This window comes from Rhincodon typus, chromosome 19 (assembly GCF_021869965.1).
Source record: "Rhincodon typus isolate 14 chromosome 19, sRhiTyp1.1, whole genome shotgun sequence".
Classification (NCBI taxonomy): domain Eukaryota; kingdom Metazoa; phylum Chordata; class Chondrichthyes; order Orectolobiformes; family Rhincodontidae; genus Rhincodon; species Rhincodon typus.
In genome coordinates this window covers 46,732,628-46,749,516 of record NC_063350.1, presented here as the reverse complement: position 1 = coordinate 46,749,516, position 16,889 = coordinate 46,732,628, and the positions used below count along the sequence as shown (strand labels likewise).

The 16,889-nt window shown below is 42.3% G+C and overlaps 1 long non-coding RNA gene across 1 annotated transcript; it reads left to right on the top strand.

Moving 5' to 3' along the window:
* Positions 1 to 4,066: 4,066 nt before the first annotated feature.
* Positions 4,067 to 8,469, top strand: LOC125485484. Its single transcript, XR_007264209.1, has 3 exons — positions 4,067 to 4,253; positions 4,714 to 4,763; positions 8,388 to 8,469. It is a non-coding gene; the product is annotated as an uncharacterized LOC125485484 (long non-coding RNA).
* Positions 8,470 to 16,889: the final 8,420 nt, after the last annotated feature.

Here is a 16,889-nt window from a genome sequence, read left to right as displayed (position 1 = left end):
CTTACATCATGTGCAACTTGTAAATCAGACGCAAGTGGGATGAGGGGAGATGGAATCTATTAGGTTATATGTAACATGTGCAAGACCCTACTCCATCAGTCTGGAGATGCCCTGTTCAGAGCAGCCAGTCTAATGGAGGACACTACTGCAAACCAAATCTGCAGCCTCCTCATTTGGAGCCTGGTGGAAGCACAGCTAAGATAGAAGTAACAGGAACATAGTGCTGGATTCTATTCTCCCCTATCAGTGGGTTTGAAGGCAGGGTGACAGGTGAAATCAAGCAGCTGGTCCATCAACCTTCCTATTCCCAAATTGTCTTGAACTTTATAGGGGACAGGAGACACATCATGGATGTTCACCTTCCCTTGGGCCTATCAGAGCCTGTGAATGGCCAGTGAAGGGCCTTGTCCTAACCCCCACAAGTCCCATGGTCTTTTACCTGTGGCAAAGGAAGTATAGGCCACGTGGGAAGCCTGGCAGCTTTAGTTGCACAGGATGGTGTTGTTTCGGTTCGGTGGGAGGGGGGAGAGTGACCCATTCTACAGGCCCCCTGGGTACTTCAGAGATATTATCCCAAAGATCAATCACCCTTCCCTTTAATTCTGCCCCCGTCCTCTTGAATCCACCTCTCAAACTGAGCCCAGACTTACCTGGGCTCCTGAGCATGGTGTCCCTAGCAATGGCCACTGCTGGCCCATAGAATTGCTGAACATCCAGTTGGCCAACAGCTCACCAAGGCTTGAGTTCCTCTTGAGAAAGGTGCACATATCGTGCCTTAGGGCAATTAATGTTGCTTCTGTTATGAAATTACTCTGGGGAAGCAATCCAGGTGAGGGTGCAATGACCGCAATATCCAATAAAATCCTGTCACTAAGACTATAAGCAAACGTGTTCTATTATTAAAATGAATTGTGGCTGATCTGTATTTCAACTACATCAACCCACCTTCTTTATATGGTTATTATTGTCTTTACCATCAAAACAAATGTAACAAACTTCATTTTGAGATTTCCTTTGTCCTATCTACAGCAGTTATTTTGAGTGACAAAGTACCAGGTTTTCACCAGCCTTTCAGTGAATTAAGAAGGAATTCCTGACATCAATACTTAGCTTTAATTTAAGGTTATATTCTCTTGTTCTGGGTCTTTCGGTCACTTGCCACATTGTTGTAGCACGTTTCAGACAGTCTTTTTGTTTAAAGGTATTTGCAGCCTGTTCTCCCAATTGCGCAGTCTGGGGAAATGTTCAATGTGGGTATTTTTTATCAACCTGTTCAGTGTTAGGGCTGCGCATGATTGAATGGCACAAAATGGCCAACAGCTGCCCATGACTAATGCAGCAGAAAATGGCTGACAGTAGTTAGAGCGCTTGGGGAAAATATTTGCCTAACGTAGTTTCTGCAAGTAGAACAATAGCAGCTCTGTAAGACTCAACGTTACTTAAATTAGGTAGAATGTGCAGCTGCAATTACTGACATAGATAACAACATTTCACACTAATTAGTTGTTTTTCTTGAATTATTTGGTCAATCTGTTATAGTATCAACAGTAGGTGTTAGTTAATATCCTTCAGATAGTCATAGATATAGATTCTGAAGTAGTTATAGATCCACATATACACAAAAATAATCACCAAAAGCATTAGAGGAAAAGATTCAAACCAGTTTCAGGTGTCAAAAGTGTCCCCCTTTCTCATTCCACAGAGGAATGAACACAGAGATTAGCAGGCATTGGAATGTGGATTGAATGAACACATTAAGACACAACTTGTTAGCCAAAGAATTCTAACATTAGGTATAATCACATAACTTTGTTGGAGATCAAAAATCGATCTTTTTTGTACTCCGTGTAATGACAAATTTAAAAGAACCTGAAATAATAGGCAAATATCTAATTAATTGGCAGTTAACACGGTGCAGCTGGCAATTACAGAGGGATAATCCAGTGCTACTGACCAATAGTAATCAAAAGGGGGCATGTGCGCTGTAAGCTTGAGGTATATAAGTTATGACATTCAGAAGCTTTGTGTGCGCCTTTATGTTGTGTGCTGTAACTGAGCTGTAAATCACAATTAAGGTTACTGGTCTCTCAGTCTCTCATTGGAAAGTATGACATCTAACGATTTGGCACAGTCAGGCATTATCACTGAAGGCACCCAGACCCCTCTGTAGACTGGAGATTCACCTCGGCACCCACAGAGGTAAGGATTCCTCTTTTAATAGAGTCCTTGATCGGTTGTCTACATTCAGTCTCCCCTTCACGCGATCTCGAAATTCTCCAAGTGGTATACAGCTTGAGGTCCTCTAAACGGATATCTAACTCAGCAGAGAAAATAGTACTTCTGCCCCCCCCCCTCCCCACGCCACCCCCCACCCCCAACCACCCAACTCCAGCAGGGAAAATAGTATCTCTGCCCCTCGGCTGTGCGACTAACCCATGACTCAAGACCCATTGAAACTGATAGTCATAAGAAATAATAGCAGGGGAAGAGAAACAAAACTTCCCACAAGGGCCCACCTGATCTATCGGAAGATGAGATTTTACAGAACTTGAAGGAAGATATAGAACAACAATTCAATCTACCTAAAACCTCTGTGGAAATCAGGCATAAGTATGATACCTCCATAGGACACTGGTCCCTGGATGATATTAAAAGGGTCTGCGGAAACACCACACGAATGAAAGAGAAAGAACGAGTAAGGCGGTCCCTCATCCTGATGGGACAGATCCAGCAACAGAATGAGATAATACAGAAGTCAAGTCATGACACGGAACAAACAGAGCTGAAAAGCCAATTAAAGAATATCTGTGAGGATTTGAAATTCCACCAAAAAGTGGCAGGAAGAATGGGAGAAAGCATCCCTACAAAACAATCTAGATTCCTAACCAACCCCACCTAACTCCACAATCCTGGAGCCCAGTAGAAGACCACTCTATCCCTTGCTAAGCCAATCAGAAAATGAAATACAAAAAGGAAACAGAGGCGAATCCTTTACTGACTCCGGCAACAACGAGGGATCCCATTTAGCCCCCTTACAGACTGAGCAATGCAAAACCCTGTCCCAGCACAACACTGAAAAAGAGGGGAGGATTGAATACAAATACAAATGGGCCAGCTGGCACAGACATGAACCCGCTCTGCCGAGGGTGGTGGACAAATGGCTTCAAGAACTACCCCAAAAAGGGGAGGCTTAAACTCCTGAGAACAACTTTAATGGCTAAGGAGGATTTACAACTACACAGATAGATTGGGTCCAAATACTGTCAGTATTGATGACTGTGTGTGTGTGTGTGTGTGTGTGTGTGAGAGAGAGAGACCAGCTTTTGATGCTATGTCCCCTAAACTAAGTGTTAACTCTTTGTGGTCTGGTTTGAATGTATCTGTTCGTTAGTTGTTAAATGTTGTCTCATGCAATATTTGTGTTTTTGTTCCCTGGAGCACAAGATCTGGGAATGCTTTGAATTTAGTTTGTATTTTGGGAATTTATGGTGAATTGAAATTGCGCTGTGTGCCTGTATCAGTGTGGAACACATTTGGTTAATGTAATGTCCTTTTAAGGAACTATCAATGGATGTGTAAAGCAAACGTTTGCAATGAAATATTGATTTAAAAATTTGAGTCATAAAGCTTGGTAAAAATTTACCTCCAGGAATTGGAAATTACCATGTTGGGAATTCCATTTTCTGGCCAGAGTGAGCTTCCAAATATTGTTTTAGCATGTGAGTGAATCTTTAATTCCAGATGATAAGATTTGCTCATTGTAAATATACTTTTGGTGTGAAAGTATCCAAGTAATAGAGAAATTGGAATTTTGGAAATGCAACTCTCTTTGAACAAAATTATGTTCTAAAATCTGCGGAAACTGATATCAAGGAGTCTTTATTCAAAAAAAAGGGTACATTCTAACAAAGGAGGTGGACTTTTCCTTTGCTAATTATAGCACACTTATTTCTGTACAGGAGGAAGAGACATGGTTAACGTAATTACATCCAGGAGTTTTCACCTCACACTTTAAACCTGCAGTAAATCACGATTAATTAACCCATTCTGCTAGAAGTGGAATGGATTGTTTTGTTTTCAGTGCCTGAAAGATCCTGAAGGCGTTCACTGAAGGTTCAGAAATTCATTGCCAATCTGCAGACTTTCAGTGTCTCGATACAGTGATGGATGAGGCATCCTTAACCCATCAAACCATTCGTTAACAACACATCTCAGTAGTTGGAGAACTACTGTGAAAACATTAAATGTATTGAGTATCCTTTGTTTCAATGCATTAAAAATTGTTAGTGACTTCAAGGAAGTAAAAAGAATTTTGAATTTGGACAAATTTGCATAGAGATATACCAAATATCTAGAATGAGTTATCAAGTAACTTGAAAAAACAGTGGGTCATCTTAGAATGAACAAAGTATGTCGTTTTTTTTCTGAATACAAAAGAAATGTTGGACTTCTTTTTTAAAATATTATTATAAGATGATGTTCCATGGATTACAAATCTCTCCATTGCTCTGGAATTAGATAGGTGGTAATAGTTAAATTGCAAAATTGGATGAGATGAAGTAATTAGGGATGGAGAGTAGTGGCAGAAGAAAAACAAATTAGAACAATGGGTTGAAAGGGCAACATGCATTTTAGTGAAAAGGAAGTTTAGATAAGAGTACTAACTGATGGCTTTCTCTTGGTGATGTTTGGGTTCTTGACTTTCCTTGAAAGAATTTGGTGATCGAGCCACAATCCGAGGCATCAGGACTATACGTGGAGAGGTAAGTAAAATCTCATAGATCTTTTGATAAGATCATACAAGAGTCAAGAATGCATGACATGATCTTGGGGTACTGATGTAAGTGTGCAAAAGTGATTGTTACCTCAGAGGTAACAAACATGAGGGAATACATGGTTTTTTAAAAAAGTTGCACTGAAGAACAGGTGTCAGCCATGTACACCTATTTGACAAATGGATTAGTGTGGCTTGGAAGAGAACAAAAGCATATCGTAAATGATAAGACACTGACAAAGAATCCATAAAGAAACTGACTTTAACACAGTGATAGTGAGCTGGAGTAAAAGGGCCCAAAATGATGACATACAGATACCTCGGAAAAAGAGAGGGGAAACATAAGAGGAAGGTAAAGCCGGATGAACACACCATTCCTCAGACGACATGTCCATCCTGGGCCTCCTGCAGTGCCACAACGATGCCACCCGAAGGTTGCAGGAACAGCAACTCATATTCCGCTTGGTAACCCTGCAGCCCAATGGTATCAATGTGGATTTCACAAGTTTCAAAATCTCCCCTCCCCCTACCGCATCCCAAAACCAGTCCAGCTCGTCCCTGCCTCCCTAACCTGTTCTTCCTCCCACCTATCCCCTCCTCCCACCTCAAGCCGCACCTCCATTTCCTACCGACTAACCTCATCCCGCCCCCTTGACCTGTCCGTCCTCCCTGGACTGACCAATCCCCTCCCTAACTCCCCACCTACACTCACCTTTACTGGCCCCATCCCCGCCTCTTCGACCTGTTTGTTTCCTCTCCACCTATCCTCTCCTCTATCCATCTTCTATCCACCTCCCACTCTCTCCCTATTTATTTCAGAACCCCCTTCCCCTCCCCCTTTTCTGATGAAGGGTCTAGGCCCGAAACGTCAGCCTCTCTGCTCCTATGATGCTGCTTGGCCTGCTGTGTTCATCCAGCCCTGCACCTTGTTGTCTCTTGAACACACTGTAATTTGTTCGAGCTGTATTATTTGAGACTACGTATATTTCAGCCCTGAGGGGGTATTTGTATTTGGAGGTAGTTACCACTCAATGATACAATCATTCATAAAATTGGCAAAGAAGGAAAAATATTGAAGTATCCTCAAGATGGGTACAGATGAAGAGAACTGAGGAATTTTGAGTCCATGTATAATGTTAACAAGCAACCAGTGACTGCACTTGAAGCTTGACGAGAGCTGTCATATTTATCCCAAAATGGTAAAATTGATTATATTACAAACTGTGTGTATTTTGGTTGTTTGCTTACAATTACCTTGCCAACTCCCTGTTGGAGATGAAGGAAAAAGAGAATTACATGTAAAACATCTTTTTGTATGTGTCCTACATCTATGCCAAGTGAGCTAATGTTTCCAGTTTCTGGGTGTGTACCCACATACCCATCCACTCAAAAGAGGGCACCCCCTTGATACCCATCCCTTTTTAATGCATCCAAAATGGCAGATCGGGTAATTCACCAGAACACCTGCTTAGAGGATCCGGCGAGAGTGGCATGGCAGTCCTCAGCAAGAACAGGAGTGTACTGGGTGCGCGTGACTGACCCCCGAGAGTTGTGGGAATCAATGGCTTCTGAAAAGGGAGGCGCTTGTGCCCTAATTGGGGCCGAAGGCAGTACTTATATCTCAGACAATTCTGAAGGGATCACCGATTAAGCAGCACATATCTGAGAAGAGATGGATAAACTAAAACAACCCCCATCTCCCACTTGGGCAACGGGCTGGTTAGGATCCTTGGGAACATCACTGGTGCAGGGTATAGTGTTATCCATTATAGTAATTCTCGTTGTATATTGTTTGATTTTGTTAGCCTGTGATTCACTTAAGGAGGAATCAAACTGGGTATTGTTAGGGCTGCCCATGACTGAGTGGCACAAAATGGCTGTTAGTTGGAGCGCTTGGGGAAAATATTTGCCTAATGTACTTTCGGCAAGTAGGACAGTAGCAGCTCTGTAAGACTCAAGGTCACTTAAACTATGTAGAATGTGCATCCGCAATTGCTTACGTAGATGAGAACACTTCAACTAATTAGTTGTTTCTCTTCAATTATTTAATCAATCTGTTACAATATAAACAGTTGGTTTTTAGTTTAGATCGTTCAGATAATCATAGATATAGATTCTGAAGTAGTTATAGATCCACATATATACAAAAGAATCACCAAAAGCATTAGAGGAAAAGATTCAAACAAGTAATCATTGCAGGGAGGAATGAACACACAGATTAGCAGATATTAGAATGTGGATTGAATGAACACATTAAGACACAACTTGTTAGCCAAAGAGTTCTAACATTAGATGTAACCACATAACTTTGTTGGAACTGATTAAAATCAATATTCTTTTGTATTCCCTTTAACAAGGAATTTAAAATGTCTTGAAGTAATCAGCAAATATCTAATCAATTGGCAGTTAACCCGGTGCAGCTGGCAAATGTTAAGATGCTGTACCTGAGAGCCAATTGCAGAGGGATAACCCAGAGCCGATGACCAGTAGTAATCAAAAGGGTGGGGGCACGTGCACTATCAGCTTGAAGTGTATAAGTTATGACATTCAGAAGCTTTGTGTATGCCTTTTTGCTGTGTGCTGTAACCGAGCTGTAAATCACAATTAAGGCTACCTGACACCTACCACCAGACTCGGACTCTCATTGGAAAATATGAGATCTAACAGACAGGTTATGAGATATCTCTAGAGCAGGTGGGTCTTGAATTTAGACCTTCTGGCCCAAAAGGTAGGGACACTATTACTGTGCCACGAGAGCCCTTAACTGTTCAATTGTAAATATTTTATAATCAACCCATTCAGAGGTGTTGTTACACAGCTCTAAAGCAGATGGGACCGGGACTTGTACTCAGGCTTCCTGATCCAAAGATAGAGACTCTACCACTGAGCTACTGGGCCGGACTTGTAAGACAAAAGATATTGAAGATCAAAACGATAGTTCAACAAATCCCCAAATCAAGAACCATAATAAACAACTGTGCCTAAGAAATAAATCAGTTGGTCCACATGTAGTACTACATTGGAAGAGGGTTGACTGTGGAATATCCTGTTCTTAAAACATAATTAAAATACTTGTGCAAAGGAAGTGACCAATTTGCTGAAAAACATCAAACTGTTAATTAATAGGGCTAAGTAGAAACGAAATGCATTTAATGCAGCAATTTGATAAATGCCAAGTAGCAAAATGAAAACACTCTTCAGAAATGCTCAGGATCTGGAAGGCTTTGATATTAGAGTGTAGCCAAACATCTGTAAGATAACTGAAGTGAACGATAAGAATTCATAAAGAGACAGCAGAATCAAAGAAAGAAGCCTTGTTTTTGTAAACACACAATAAACAATGAAAACCTTTGGTCCTGTCCCAGAGACAGACTATGAAAGAAAAACTTATGAAGGTTTGAGCAGCTTGTGCTAGGGTCAAGAAATGTGATGAAATCAGGACTGAAGTTCAAAGAGGTCTATCTCAACAGCATGTGTAAACCACTGTATCTTTCAACTAAGTTCCAGGCATAGAGATAAGATTTTTGCTAAGTACTAGTGAGTTGCCAATTAGGGAGGATTATTGTTTGTTAACAGCCTTATTAACTGTGCATTTTGCCTCATTAATATACAGCTTCTTATTCTACAATCTGCCATGAGCAAACCCAAGTTCAAGAATTCTCAGCATGGAGGAAAGAGGCCAGAGTTCAGCTTGCCTCTGGCTGTAAAAAGCCTCTGTTGCTCAGCACAAAACACCATCTCCATGAGCACCAGCTGCTGACACGCCTTGTCCAAGGACACTAGCATCCAATATTTACCAAACCTTCATGATTTTCATGCCATCTTTTCCAATTCAGTTGCAGGATGCTTAGGAAGTGAAGCCGTGCATTGCAGGATGCACCAGCAGCTACGATTGAAAGGCTGCTGCAAAGACACTGTGCATGTGGACAGGTGCTCAGATCATGGAAGAGGTGCAATGTATCCAAACTCCACCTCAGTCAGGAGGCTGCGTAACAGAGTCATCATCCATAATTGCAGATGGTAGCCTTGTTCTCCCAGTGACCATCTTTGTAAGACATCTGAAGCCTCAAACGTGGGAGGAAGAGGCGAATTCACAAGGATATAGGCATCATGACAGCTCCTGATGTACATGATGCAAACTTCTAAGAAGTCGAAGTGATGATCAGTCATCACTTGTAACTTGACTCTGACCCTCCTGTGCTTCCTGCACATCCTGACGGCCCTTTAAGCTGCAATCTCTTCATGTAGAGACTGTTTGACATTGCTGAAGGTTGCTTCTGTTCATGGGCTTGCTGGGGCACTTGCACCTCTTCATTCCTCTGCACCTTTGTTTGAACACAGCAACAGCATTGATAATCCCTCCCATAGCTAGATCCAACAGTTATCTTTGCAGTGAACCTATTTGGGTGGCAGAAGGATCAAAACAGCTCCTTATCAATGTGAGCAGGCAGTATTTGCATCAGGTACAAGTGACAGTTTTACATATTCCTCCATACAGTGGGACATTATGCACTCAGACAAGGCTAATTGCAGTAACTCATCTTGGTACTTTGACTTTGGACCTTATTCCAATGAATGCACGACCAGTTCTGATGCAAAGACACAAAAGGAGCATTTAAGGACTGCATGAATACTAAGCCTTTCTCCATTCCCCCAGCCCTAAATCACCCATGGAAGGCACCATTGCAATACGCTTACCCTCCATCCTGAACTGTATCAGTTCTGTGACCCTGTGCATCCTATTCCCTCTTGCAGAATTCCCTTGAGTATTTTATACATAAGCAGCAATAATAGTCATGTATATTAATAGTTTCTACATTAGAAACATTTTATTATTTCCATTAGTACAGTAGTGTCTGACATTGAGTCTTTATGCCTTTATTAATGCATTATTAAATTCGTGCACATGCATCCTTGTGTGTTACTGTGTTATTGTGATGCTTGTACCTTTAGAGGTCAAATTTGCAGCTTAATTTTTACATTATCCAAACTACAGTAGATATACTGTAATTACAACTCACAATTGACCCTTGATTTTTCATGATCATAAACACACAAACATTTACTTATGTTTATAATTCCAGATTAAATTGTGTTTTGGCTGCAAATACTGAACAACAGCATGCTAAAATGAAGAAAATTGCACCAAAGGGAGCACAACTATAAATTTTTTGGATTGGGTAATCTCAGAGCTCCCTAGGTAAAAGAATGTATACATTGTTGTTTCCTTAGCCTGCTAAGTATTTTGAAATCTATCAAGGCAAAAACTGATTTTTCTGTTCAGTGGTTCATTCCTCCAGTATTCAGTGCATGGAATGTTAAATTTTCATTTTAATTATTGCCATATTCATGTCCCACTGTAATTAATTATTTTCCTGTATCATTCATGAGTTTCCAGACTTTTTTTCAGCTTTCCCTGGTTTTGCGTGTTGGCGTTTATGACTACAGGCTAAAAAGAGCTGTATAGCAAATACAAGTGATGGGCACACATTTACACCATGCTGAATTTGAAAAAGAAATCTTTAGGACTTTGCAGCCAGGAACGATTGAATGCAACATTTAAGATAACTGGAAAGAAGTGTGAATGCTATCTCATGATTTCCTGCTTGAAATGGTTCCGGATATTTTAACGATTTGAAAAACACAGGCAAGCCATAAAAAGCAGTCACTGTATAATAAATATGGTACGTAGTTTTTATTTGCCCAAGTCTAGTTGTCAGTAAAACACAGAGGCTGGTTATTTAAAAATATAACATTTCAAATACAGAGTGTGGGTTATGTGTAGCCCAACAATGGATGGGCTGCGATAAAAGTGAGAAGTAAAAATAGCAATTACAAGCACAATTGTAACCCACGTCCAACCTGTCTATTTCCAAGTTCAACAGGAGCACATCTGGTAAGAACTATTTGTTCAGAACTGAACTAATCCCTTGAGCATCTGATCTAAGGATATGACAAATCTGTTGGCTTTTTTTTTAATGCTTTCAACAGGCATTTGCATTTAATGCCTCCTGCACTGGTTTCTTCAGACACAGGAAACTGGTTAGTGAAAAGAAGACGAGATTGAGTGATGGCCGATCTGGGCCTTTAAGAGCTCTGTCTGTCCAATATGAATGTAATGTTTCAGTGCTACAACTCTTCTATTTCGGTTGCTTTTGGCAAGCATTTTATGAAGCATTTTTGTGCATTCAAAAAACTTTGTAGAAATTTTGAAGCATTTTAAATGGATAACATCAGTGTGCCTTCAATAGATACCTTTAATTGGACCCCACATGAGGAAAATAATCACCATCCATGCTTTGCCATGGTGGGATCTGCAGACATACGATACAGATCTGAAGAACAAAATGGCGAAGAGTACAAAGAGGGCATGTAGAATAGAAATAGAAAGTAGAATAGAATAGAATACAATAGAATAGAAATACAATAGAAAATAAATAGAAAATAGAAAATAAATACAATAGAAATACTGTAGTCAGAGACTCTACCGACATGAGAGGTTTCCTAATGGAAACTCAGCTTCCTTAATGAATCTGAAGGGCAATGCTTTCAGAAGCTCAAATTGCTATGCAGCTGCAGCCTTTGTGTATATACACTTAGTCATGTTCTCAAAGCATCCCCAAAGAGGTGAAACATCCAGGCTGACAGATGGGACCCCCTGCCTTCTGACTGACCAAAATGAAGAAGCTTCTTTCAGGAAGGCACTGAACACACATCATCCATTTGTCAGGAAAGGATGTTGAGAAGTTGAGGCAACTTATATAGCACACAAACCTTCAGACCCTTGAGCAGACCTCCAAGTCCCACCTGCTGCACATGTTGTAGAGTGCGAAGATTGTGCAGTGGACTTATGAGCCATTTTTGAAACCATGGGTCTGGGGAAGAAGGAAATCATCCTCCATCACCAAGGACTACCCAAGAAGGAACCAGAAATTTCCTGCTGGTTCTGGTGACCATGCAATGTCTGTTCCTCTAAAGGTCACCACTTACCTCAATTTATTTGCCTCCAGCTTCTGTTAGTGAACCAATGAATAATTATTGAGGATCTCTCAGACAGCTGCACATAAATGTTGAAGATAGGTCGCAGAAGCTTTATTTGGCAGATTGTTGACTTATGTCAGCTTTCCCCGTGCCAATAATAGCCAGAAAGTGTATACACCCAGATTCTCTGGCTGACTACTTACAGTGTACCATCAAAAGCATTCATGTGGCAACCCAAGCGAAATCCAATCAACCAGTGGTTAACCCAAAGGGATTCTGTTCCATCCACAAAACTGGTATAAGAAAATGTGGATTGTAGGTTTGTGTTAGATACGCTGGGAATTCGACCTCTTCATCACAGGAAGCAGATTTAAGGACTGGGCTGTAAGAGACAAGAAATACCCCCTTTAAAAATGACTGATGTCTGTGAAGAATCCCAGTACAGGAACTACAATGAGAGTTGCGTGACCATCAATGAGAAAGCCATTGGAATGTTGAAGATGCATTTCAGATGCCCCTACATCTGGAGGTCCACTTTGGATAGTACTCAGCAGTGATGATATCTTGAATGATAGGAGTGTTCTGCAACCTGCACAACATTGCTCATCAAATATCTTCTGATGAAGAGAACATAAAAGAAGAGGAAGAAGATTGTGATTGGCCAACCGTCATCAAGCCAGTAGCAGTCATTGAAGCCTAGGATGTCAGAGATGCCCTGATAACTTGAAGATTCATCAGTGATTTGAGTAAGAGAACATCATTTGGCCCACTCCCACCATTCAACACCATTCCCCACCCTCCTTTTTTACTCAGTGCACATTCATGATACAGTCATGTATCATGACATTTCTTATGAAACTAATGGAAGTGTGAATTGGTATTTGGGGTGCAGTAACAAGTAGAGCATCAAAGAGGGGCTCGTTGATAACCAACATAGAACATAGAACATAGAACATAGAACGTTACAGCACAGTAAAGGCCCTTCGGCCTTCGATGTTGCGCCAACCTGTGAAACCAATCTGAAGCCCATCTAACCTAAACTATTCCATTATCATCCATATGTTTATCCAATGACCATTTAAATGCCCTTAAAGTTGGTGAGTCTACTATTTTTGCAGGCAGGGCATTCCACGCCCTTACTACTCTCTGAGTAAAGAACCTACCTCTGACATCTGTCCTATATCTATCACCCCTCAATTTAAAGCTATGTCCCCTCGTGCTAGCCATCACCATCCGAGGAAAAAGGCTCCCACTGTCCACCCTATCTAATCCTCTGATCATCTTGTATGTCTCTATCAAGTCACCTCTTAACCTTCTTCTCTCTAACGAAAACAGCCTCAAGACCCTCAGCCTTTCCTCATAAGACCTTCCCTCCATACCAGGCAACAGCCTGGTAAATCTCCTCTGCACCCTTTCCAATGCTTCCAAATCCTTCCTATAATGCGGTGACCAGAACTGTACGCAATACTCCAAGTGCGGTCGCACCAGAGTTTGGTACAGCTGCAACATGACCTCATGGCTCCGAAACTCAATCCCTCTACCAATAAAACCTAACATACTGTACGCCTTCTTAACAACGCTATCAACCTGGGTGGCAACTTTCAGTGATCTATGCACATGGACTCCGAGATCTTTCTGCTCATCCACACTACCAAGAATCTTACCATTAGCCCAGTACTCTGTATTCCTGTAACTCCTTCCAAAGTGAATCACCTCACACTTTTCCGCATTAAACTCCATTTGCCACCTCTCAGCCCAGCTCTGCAGCTTATCTATGTCCCTCTGTAACCTGCAACATCCTTCCGCACTATCCACAACTCCACCAACTTTGGTGTCATCCGCGAATTTACTAACCCATCCTTCTACGCCCTCATCCAGGTCATTTATAAAAATGACAAACAGCAGTGGCCCCAAAACAGATCCTTGAGGTACACCACTAGTAACTGAACTCCAGGATGAACATTTCCCATCAACCACCACCCTCTGTCTTCTTACAGCTAGCCAATTTCTGATCCAAACCGCTAAATCCCCCTCAATCCCATGCCTCCGTATTTTCTGCAATAGCCTACCATGCGGAACCTTATCAAACGCTTTACTGAAATCCATATACACCACATCAACCGCTTTACCCTCATCCACCTGTTTGGTCACCTTCTCAAAGAACTCAATAAGGTTTGTGAGGCACAACCTACCCTTCACAAAACCGTGTTGACTATCCCTAATCAAATTATTCCTTTCTAGATGATTATAAATCCTATCTCTTATAATCCTTTCCAACACTTTACCCACAACCGAAGTAAGGCTCACTGGTCTATAATTACCAGGGTTGTCTCTACTCCCCTTCTTGAACAAGGGGACAACATTTGCTAGTCTCCAGTCTTCTGGCACTATTCCTGAAGACAATGTCGACATAAAGATCAAAGCCAAAGGCTCTGCAATCTCCTCTCTAGCTTCCCAGAGAATCCTAGGATAAATCCCATCCGGCCCAGGGGACTTATCTATTTTCACACCTTCCAGAATTGCTAACACCTCCTCCTTATGAACCTCAATCCCGTCTAGTCTAATAGACTGTATCTCAGTATTCTCCTCGACTACATTGTCTTTTTCCTGTGTGAATACTGATGAAAAATATTCATTTAGCGCCTCTCCTATCTCTTCGGACTCCACGCACAACTTCCCACTACTGTCCTTGACTGGCCCTAATCTTACTCTCGTCATTCTTTTATTCTTGACATACCTATAGAAAGCTTTAGGGTTTTCCTTGATCCTACCTGCTAAAGACTTCTCATGTCCCCTCCTGGCTCTTCTTAGCTCTGTCTTTAGGTCCTTCCTGGTTAACTTGTAACTCTCAAGCGCCCTAACTGAGCCTTCACGCCTCATCTCTACATAAGCCTCCTTCTTCCTCTTGACAAGAGATTCAACTTCTTTAGTAAACCACGGTTCCCTCGCTCGACCACATCCTCCCTGCCTGACAGGTACATATTTCTCAAGGACACGCAGTAGCTGTTCCTTGAACAAGCTCCACATTTCAATTGTGCCCAGCCCCTGCAGTTTCCTTCTCCATCCTATGCATCCTAAATCTTGCCTCATCGCCTCATAATTGCCTTTCCCCCAGCTATAACTCTTGCCCTGTGGTATATACCGATCCCTTTCCATCGCTAAAGTAAACGTAACCGAATTGTGGTCACTATCACCAAAGTGCTCACCTACCTCCAAATCTAACACCTGCCCTGGTTCATTACCCAGTACCAAATCCAATGTGGCCTCGCCTCTTGTTGGCCTATCTACATACAGTGTCAGGAAACCCTCCTGCACACATTGGACAAAAACTGACCCATCTGAAGTACTCGAACTATAGCGTTTCCAGTCAATATTTGGAAAGTTAAAGTCCCCCATAACAACTACCCTGTTACTTTCGCTCCTATCCAGAATCATCTTTGCAATCTTTTTCTCTACATCTCTGGAACTTTTCGGAGGCCTATAGAAAACTCCCAACAGGGTGACCTCTCCTTTCCTGTTTCTAACCTCAGCCCATACTACCTCAGTAGACGAGTTGTCATCAAACGTCCTTTCTGCCACCGTAATACTGTCCTTGACTAACAATGCCATACCTCCCCCTCTTTAACCACCTTCCCTGATCTTACTGAAACATCTAAACCCCGGAACCTGCAACAACCATTCCTGTCCCTGCTCTATCCATGTCTCCGAAATGGCCACAACATCGAAGTCCCAGGTACCAACCCATGCTGCAAGTTCACCCACCTTATTCCGGATGCTCCTGGCATTGAAGTAGACACACTTCAAACCACCTTCCTGCCTGCCGGTACACTCCTGCGACCTTGAAACCTTATTTATGACCTCACTACTCTCAACCTCCTGTACACTGGAGCTACAATTCAGGTTCCCATCCCCCTGTTGAATTAGTTTAAACCCTCCCGAAGAGCATTAGCAAATTTCCCCCCCAGGATATTGGTACCCCTCTGGTTCAGGTGTAGACCATCCCGTTTGTAGAGGTCCCACCTACCCCAGAATGAGCCCCAATTATCCAGGTATCTGAATCCCTCCCTCCTGCACCATCCCTGTAGCCACGTGTTCAACTGCTCTCTCTCCCTATTCCTCGCCTCGCTAGCACGTGGCACGGGTAACAAACCAGAGGTAACAACTCTGTTTGTTCTAGCTCTAAGCTTCCACCCTAGGTCCTTGAATTTCTGCCTTACGTCCCCATCCCTTTTCCTACCTATGTCGTTGGTGCCTATGTGGACCACGACTTGGGGCTGCTCCCCCTCCCCCTTAAGGATCCCGAAAACACGATCCGAGACATCACAGACCCTGGCACCTGGGAGGCAACACACCAACCGCGAGTCTCTCTCGTTCCCACAGAATCTCCTATCTGTCCCCCTAACTATGGAGTCCCCAATGACCAATGACAGATAGGATATTAGTCATCCTGTTTACAAAAACAGACACACACTGCATAGTTGTGGTCATTTTGTGCATTGCCTGGATTATGAGCTTGCTTGAAATTGTATGGCAGCTGGTGGCAGCCTCTCTCCTCTCTTTCTCTCTTGCTCTCTCTCGCTCTCTCTCTCACAAATGTAATTGCAGTTACCTTCAAACCCCTTCTACTGGTTGTACTCCAGGGAAGTCACAAAGATTATTTCTGGGATGCCAAGGTCAACACAGCTGGAGTCGTTTCCTGTGTTGAAACATATCAAATCTCCTGCTGTCCATAGGGAATGTGTTCTCCTTAAAAACCACCACTGGCTGACGGCTAATGAAGGCCACCCATTGACAAGACTTCAAAAGAAACCCATGTAGTCATCTGAAATCTGGTATTCCCCACTGAAAGAAACTCAGCACTCTGCAATCTCATCACAGCTCCGTCAACCCAACCCAATAGCACACATCCTGATTGAGCGCAGTTATTAACCTCCTCAATCTAGCAACTGACAAGAATGGTAAAATTCCAGGTTTTTAACTTCCAGGGAAACTATGGGCAACCACTTACTGTTTGAGGATGGGCCAGGGAAGGCATAGTCACGTACTGCACAAATGGAACATGAGGCACAGCTCAAATTGTGACTGTGGCCTTCCAAGTCAGACTATTGCCTATATATTGACCTTCAACCCAGAG